Source organism: Lithobates pipiens, unplaced genomic scaffold (genome assembly GCF_037356315.1).
Source record: "Lithobates pipiens isolate NorthernLeopardFrog02 unplaced genomic scaffold, aLitPip1_a1.2 Scaffold_25, whole genome shotgun sequence".
Lineage (NCBI taxonomy): Eukaryota > Metazoa > Chordata > Amphibia > Anura > Ranidae > Lithobates > Lithobates pipiens.
In genome coordinates, this window is record NW_027507787.1 from 58,761,522 (window position 1) to 58,769,522 (window position 8,001).

General features: G+C 44.5%; 1 long non-coding RNA gene across 1 annotated transcript; it reads left to right on the forward strand.

Moving 5' to 3' along the window:
* Window positions 1–1,555: 1,555 nt before the first annotated feature.
* LOC143930301 (uncharacterized) lies at window positions 1,556–7,514 on the forward strand. The gene is made up of 2 exons (XR_013262749.1): window positions 1,556–1,745; window positions 7,267–7,514. It is a non-coding gene; the product is annotated as an uncharacterized LOC143930301 (long non-coding RNA).
* Window positions 7,515–8,001: the final 487 nt, after the last annotated feature.

The following is an 8,001-nucleotide window of genomic DNA, read 5'->3' on the forward strand; positions in this document are numbered from 1 at the left end:
AAGAATTGAGATGAATATTACTCTGGATAGGAAAAGGAGTGTATCCCACATTCTCTTATTAATTCTTCTTATTCGTGTGTACTTTGGATTGGATTTATATTCTGCATGTTATTTTTATTGGACTGCATTATTATATTTAAAGACACTTTTTTTATTTTCATAATTTTTCACTCACTGACTTGATTATATTAGTATCTGTATGCTATATTTCTGCAGCACATGTTATTTGTTATCACTGCCTATTATGATTTTACTCATTGTCACCATGTTATGCTATTATTAATTATTGTGAGCACTCGATTATAGCTATTTTTAGTTTTAGGCAGCGCCACATCTACTTTTTTCTTCAAGTGGAGTTCCACCCAAACGTGAAACTCTCGCTTATACGTTTCCTCCCTCCCTCCGGGGCCACATTTGGCAACTTTCAGGGGGAAAGGGGGAACGGGGGCCCTGTTTTTGACAGTTCAGCCCCCCTCCTGCTTCCCCCGCCACCAGCCCAATTATAAAAGCACGCTTCTTGCATGCACAGTAGGGAACCCACTGTGAAGCCGAAAAGGCTTCATTACCGGGTTCCCTCACAAGAAATGGTGGTGGCAGCACCCGGGAGTCAACCTGAAGATCGACTGGGGTCCCAACGTCACAGGCTCCTTGGACAGGTAAGTGCCCTAATATTAAAAGTCAGCAGCTACAGTATTTGTTTTTTTCACCCAGGCTGGACCTCTTCTTTAATATTTGCTTATGCGGGGACACATTTGAATGTTGGCTGCTGCTTGGTTTTATTTTATTTATTATTTTTTACTTCAATTAGTTTGTTGGTTTGCGCGTCAATTTGTCCTTTATAGATCATCACATTGCTGAAGGGTCACCGGTAATAGCATTGCAGAGGTGAGACATGAAATGATCTTACAGTTATGTAAACAATAAACATGCATGCATGAAAACATATATGAGGATTTTACACTACTTACTGAGTAGCCAGCCACCGCTGAATTTTCCCTTGTTGAAATTCTCAAATAATTGGGGCTGACGAAGGATATGGGCATCATGGACTGAGCAACACATCCTGAATCAACATCTAGGCATCACACACCACCTTCATCAAATGATAGCCCTTGCGGTTCCTATAGATATGCTTCTTGTGGCTGGGTGGAAAGAGTGAAACGTGGGTTCAATCCATTGCACCCATTACATTTGGAATGAGTGCAATGCTATAAAATCAACCTTTAATACAATCCCACTCCTGTCGAGATGATGGCATCAGGGCCGGTGCTACCACTAGGCGGACTAGGCAGCCGCCTAGGGCGCACTTCCGCCTAGGGCGCCCCGCCACTGGTGACCCTCTTCCCCCTCTGTCTGCAGCCAGCAACTATGTCCGTCTCCACACAGCAGGTAGCCGCTCCCGAGGCCCTCCGTACAGTCTCAGAGGCGCAGTGGCTGCGGGTGGAGAACTCTGGTGCTGCCTGTGACCATCTAAAGGGATGCCGGGGATGCTCTTTGCTGATGTTCTCACTTCATCTGGAGAACAGATATCCCACTAACACTAATCACTGTAGGAGGAGGGGGAGGGCGGGGGACTGAGCACACTTCACCTCTCCTTCCCGGGATCCTATTCAGTCTGGTGCAGGCTGGAGCTCTGTGGGAATCCACTGATAAGAGCCGCATGTGTGATCTCCTGAGAGCCAGAGAGACACAGAGTCCTCCCGCTGGTTGTCATCCGCAGCTGACTGACTACCCATCACCATGGGGTAAGTGTGTGCCAGGACAACCCCCCCCCCCACCTGTATATGGTTCAGTCCTCCCACTATCACTTCTATGCAACTTTGTCTACTTTTGGTCACCGATGTGTAATAATGGGGGGGGGGGAGTCACCCTGTGTGGTAATATGTAATAATGGGGTTCCTCCTGTGTAGTGATGGAGTATTACTACCTTGTGTATTAATGTGGGGTTATCTGTAATAATGGGGGCAACTCTGTGCAGTAATTAAGGGGTCACCCCCGTGTAATAATGTGGGGTCACCCATATGTAATAATGGGGGTCAACTATTGTGTCGTGACGAGGGTTACCCCTGTATATTAATGTGGGGGTCACCGCTATGTATAAATGTAGGGTCACTCCATGTGTACTGATATGTAATAATGGGGTCACCCCATGTGTAGTGATGGAGGTCACATTCCCTTTTCACTTTATTGAGGACTTGCTCCCCCCGAGGTGTTTTAGAGTGTGTGTGTTCCCACCTATCGTGTTTTAGTGCCGGGTCACACTTGTGCGATGCCAGACATCACATGTAATTCGCAGCGCACGGCTGTTCACATTACATGCGATGTCTGTGTGGGTGCGATGTCAGCCATACAGATAGTATGCGTTTCGAGTGCGATGTGGGAACCCGCAGTTGATTCGCAGGGTTCTCGCATCGCACAAGTGTGAACCGGCACTTAAGGAAGCCTATTAATATCAATGGGCAGCCGTGTTTGCATGAAACGTGCAATAAAGGTGCAAATGTGATTTTTGAAATCGCTTCACACCAATCTGCATTATATTGCAGTGCGGTCTGTTTTGGTGGGTGTGTTTGCTGCATGTGTGGGGATGCCATTAAAAAAAAAAAATCAATGGATCCCATAAATTTCTGTATTTTCATGTGGTGTGGGAAAAGTGCAGAAATCATACAATCTGGTATCGTACGAAGAAATTTTTCAAGCATGTCCGATCGTATATATCAGATGAACTATCATGATTGGCTCTGGAACGCTGTGTACAATCAGATTATCATACGATCGATTCAAAAGCAATATTTTTTGCTCTGATCATGTGTATGGGGGCTTAAATAAACAAAATATTGACTATCTGCTGCTGCCTCTGCAGCTGAAGAGGGTAGCAGTTGAGTGCTCAACCATGGAGATTTATAGTTATGTAGCGGGAACAGGGCCGGTGCTACCACTAGGCAAACTAAACAGCCCCCTAGGGCGCACTGTTGCCTAGGGGCACCTGGTCACTGGTGTTCTACTCTTTTCTCTCTGCAGCAAGCAACTTAGCCTCAGCATCACCAGGCCGCCACTGCTCCGTTTGCACAAAGTGTCAGAGGCGCAGCGTTGGCAGAGGACTGTGTCTGTGTCCCAACTCCTGAATGAATGCAAGCAAACATTCATTGGTAGGCTGCATTGATGGGCGCTTCATTAAAAAGGTGGGGTATACATGGGCAGGGCAAAGGGGGTGGGGTCAGGGGTGGAGCCAAGGGGGCGGCAAAATGAGGTTTCGCCTAGGGTGTCAAAAATCCTTGCACCAGCCCTGGATGGCATATAGATATAGGTGGTTGTAATTGCATGGAATCTCTACAGCATTTGTCCAAGTATTTGGGAAAATGACAGCTACAGTACGGGCTTACTTTGCTGGGAGGCCGTCATATGATATCCTCCCATGATCTGGCGCTCTGTGATGTCTGAATCCTTTGGACTCAGCTGATCACAGATCAGGATAAAGGGCCAGTCACAGCGGCTCTTTACCATGTGAGCAGCTGTGTACAATGACAACTGATCATTATGTAAACAGAAGTCGGTTATGGGCACTCCTTTCTTCATGCGAGGCAATGGGCAGATAAGTGTTCATCTGCTTGATCCCTATCCATAATCCATAAAACACTCTGCATCTTATCAGAAGTTGTTGATCTCCTCTGACAGCAGAGATCAAAAAATGCTCAAAGTGTGTGTAACTTTAAGGGCCAATTCCAACCAGCCAGACACTAAGGGGTTAATAGCATGGCATATATGGTGCATTCATCCTTAGAAAGGAACCAAAGGAGACAGCATAGTGTTACATCGCCACACAGGTTTTATTTCCCAGGGGATTGGCTGGAAAAATGTAAGGTAAGGTGAATTTCCCTTGAAGCTCTGGAAAGTTTTCAACAGAGGGAATCACTCAAGCCCTGACTGTGGAGCCAGAACAGACCAAAACAGCAGATCACAGCTCATCTGGCTACAAAGCAATTCACACTAAGTTTATCTAGCATCTTAAGCCTAGGAGAGTGCTACATTAAGACTGCATAAACAGTTTAATGTCCGAAGTGTGCGCACAGACACACTTTAAAGTATAACTAAAACTTTACTGTGTCATTTTTCCCATGTTTCCGGGCTGTCCCTGAATTTCCCAAAAATTACAGTTCTTAGCATTTTCTTACCCCCTTTGATGGTTCGAAATCTTTATGACACCTATGACTTTTAATGGGCACAGCATTGCCTTCTGTATTTAGTGGTTCACTTTATGTCCTCTGCTGAGCTGTTTATCCCCCCCCTTTTTAACCACTTCACCCCCAGAAGTTTTTACCTCCTTCCTGACCAGAACCCTTTTTACAATTTGGCACTGTGTCGCTTTAACTGACAAATGTTTTGCTATAATAAATATCCCCAAAAATGTTTTTAAAAAAAATAATTTCTTCATCAGTTTAGGCTAATATATATTCTTCTACATATTTTTGGTAAAAAAATTTCAATAAGCGTATATTGGTGGGTTTGTGCAAAAGTTATAGCGTCTACAAACTATGGCAAAGATTTATGGCATTTTTATAATTTTTTTGTTACTAGTAATTGCGGTGATCTGCAATTTTTAGCAGTACTGCAACATTACGACAGATTGAACACTTTTGACACATTTTTGGGACCATTGACATTTATATAGCGATCAGTGCTATAAATATGCACTGATTACTGTGTAAATGTCACTGGTAGGGAAGGAGATAACACTAGGGGGCGTTCAAGGGGTTAAATATCTGTTCCCTCAGTGTATTCTAACTTTGAAGGGATAGGACTTACTGGGGGAGGAGACATATTGTTGCTCCTACTTAGTAGGAACAACGATATATCTCCTCTCCCCTGACAGAACAAGGATTTGTGTGTTTACACACAGAAATCCCTGTGCTGGCTCTCGTGCAAGTGAGCGCACGTGGTCAGCGGCAAATGGGCACGCCGGGTAAGTGCATTTGATTCCCCGCCGTGCAGCATGGACCCTATGGCGGCTCTTAAAGGGGACCCCGTACCAGTACGGGGTTTCACAGAGTGGTGCCATTGTGCCATAGTAAATATGTGTGAGCCAGTCGGAAACCAGTTAAGCGACTTAAGGAAGATCTTCACCGCTGAGCGGACTTACCCTTATCTTGGTTTGGCAGGATTAACTTTATTAAAATTACAATCTTACTTAGATTACTTTATTATTTTAGGCCTTTACCGATAGCAGTCCCAAGAGGAGAATTGTTACAATTACAATCCAAAGTCCTTCATTTTATTTTGGGCAACAAGCGTCCTCAGATGAACAAATTGACACTATGCATCACTGTTCTGGACTCAACTACGGGGCCATAAATGTTATCTCCGGTTTAATATACGGCTTACATGACCTGGTGTTCTATTTATCCCTTGCATCAATTCAGACAGCTTAACTCGATGAATAAACTCACTGTTGAAGAGACAGAAGATGAATCCTTTTGAAAGCTCTGTTTAATGATAGATATTCATAGGGGGAGGGGGATATACAGAACTACAGTGGGAGAGAGAGTTCAGCTTAGACAAGAGGACACATCTTAAAGACAGAGCAATAATAAACCAAATTACTTAATTAAATTGAACCAAGTCACTCACCTGGCAAAAGGAATACTAACTCTGTAATTGGGCGAGTAAAGGTCCGTGACGATCCTCCCTTGGTTACCTTGACTTTTACCTTCCGAACTTTGTTATCATCACTGAGCATAACTTTAGTAATAAGAGCCATAGGCCACTCATTCTGAAACTTCTCAAACTTCCTTGTCTTTTAGAAGGATGAGATCTCCAACCTTAAGATTAGGCTTAGATGTTTGCCATTTGTTACAACCTTAGCCACCCCGCACCCGCGCTATAGCCAAAAGAAGGCTACAGTGCAGACGCTATCTGCCGGGAGGCCCTCCTCCCTTTAACTTCCCCTCTGCGCGCCGCCGTGGGCGCACATCGGGGAAGTTCCGTGCTGGCCGTGTCCCCCGGACACAGCCAGTCACAGATCGCTGTAAACGGCCAATCACAGCGGCCTATTACAGCGTGATCGGCGTGCCCAATGAGAGATGATCTCATATGTAAACATATGAGATCATCGCTCATCACCGGCTTTCCCTCCTCACACAGACAGCGTGTGAGGAGGGATAGATGAACTGGGAGAGATGCAGCGGTTAGTGTAAAAATAAATAAATAAATAAAATGAAAATAAAGTGCCCATCTGTCCCCACTGCCATCTGCCCCCACTTCCACCTGTCAGTGCCATCTGCCCCCACTGCCATCTGTCATCAGTGCCATCTGTCCCCAGTGCCATGTATAAGTGCCATCTGTCATCAATGCCACCTGTCATTAGTGCCACATCAGTGCCATGTGTCATCAGTGCCACGTGTCATCAGTGCCACATAGTGCCATCTGTCATCAGTGCCACGTGTCATCAGTGCCACATAGTGATATCTGTCATCAGTGCCATATCAGTGTCACATGTCATCAGTGCCACATTTTAGTGCCATCTGTCATCAGTTCCACGTATCAGTGCCATCTGTCATCAGTGCCACCTGTCAGTGCCACGTGCCATCTGTTATCAGTGTCATGTGTCATCAATGCCAGGTATCAGTGCCATCTGTCATCGGTGTCACGTGTCATCAGTGTCATGTATTAGTGCCATCTGTCATCAGTGCCACATATTAGTGCCATGTGTCATCAGTGCCACGTGTCATCAGTGCCACGTATAAGTGCCATCTGTCATCAGTGCCATATATTAGTGCCATCTGTCAGTGTCACGTGTCATCAGTGCCACGTATTAGTGGCATCTGTCATCAGTGCCACATATCAGTGCCACATCGGTGTCACGTGTCATTGTCCTGGTGCTCCAGGGCCTTCAAATTGTAATAGGTTGTCAACAAGATAGATGTGTAATTTATGCTCCTAGAACATGTGATGGTGCTCCCTGCATGTTGGGCCTCTCTATGTGGCCAGGCTGTGGAAAAGCCCCACACATGTGGTATTGTAATACTCAGGAGGAGTAGCAGAATTTATTTTGGGGCATTATTTGTGATATACACATGCCACGTGAGAGAAATAACCTGTTACAATGACAATTTTGTGGAAAAAATTAAAATAAAATAAAAAAATCTTCATTTTGCAAAGAATTGTGGGAAAAAATGACAACATCAAAAAGCTTACCATTTGTGAGGATCAAGGTATAAGAATAAAAATGGTTGACAGTATATTTCTTTAAATGCTTATCTCGTCTGTTTTCAGTTGTTTTAAAGACATCATTCTTAAAGGCCGGATGGGTGCAGTCACGTACACACAAAGAGGAAGCCATGTCATAAGGGTCAACTGCTGCATCAGCTCTAAAAACAGAAGACACTTAGAAATTGCCTTTTATAGAAGTTGTTTTGTTTCAACATTTTTAACGCCTGTCTTTCCTTTGTGTATATAAGACCTGTGTTAATAAAGAGTCTCAGAGTGAGTGAGTGCGACCGTCTGAGCAGACATACTGAGAACTTTTTCCGTGTCTCCTTGCTTAGATAAGACTCTAATAATAATTGGGAAACGGTAACATAACTTATGAATAGGTGACTTGCAGTAGTCACACCTAACATTTTTTGGCGCACGAACAAGGGACTTCGCTAAAGAAACTACAAGAGGCGAACGAACATAAGGACGGAACAAAGAGGTCGGGCACATCAGGAACCACAGACAAATCCTGCGCAGGTAAGAAAAGCTTTATTTTCTTATAAACTCTGTGCTTCTTAGATTTGTGCCCACCCGCTCTGTCTGTATTGTTCTTCAGGTAAAACCAACCTCTGTAGTAAGCGAGTCTTGAATTTAATATTTGACTTATGTTACCGTTGTTTCTTGTCTGTCTCCTTGTCATCTGTCTGTTGTGACTGAGATAAGCCCTGTTTGTATGGTGTGAATTGAAACATATATCATCCCAATGGGTAACGGAATGCGCCCTTAACTCGTAAGAGTACTTGGGGGTCCGAC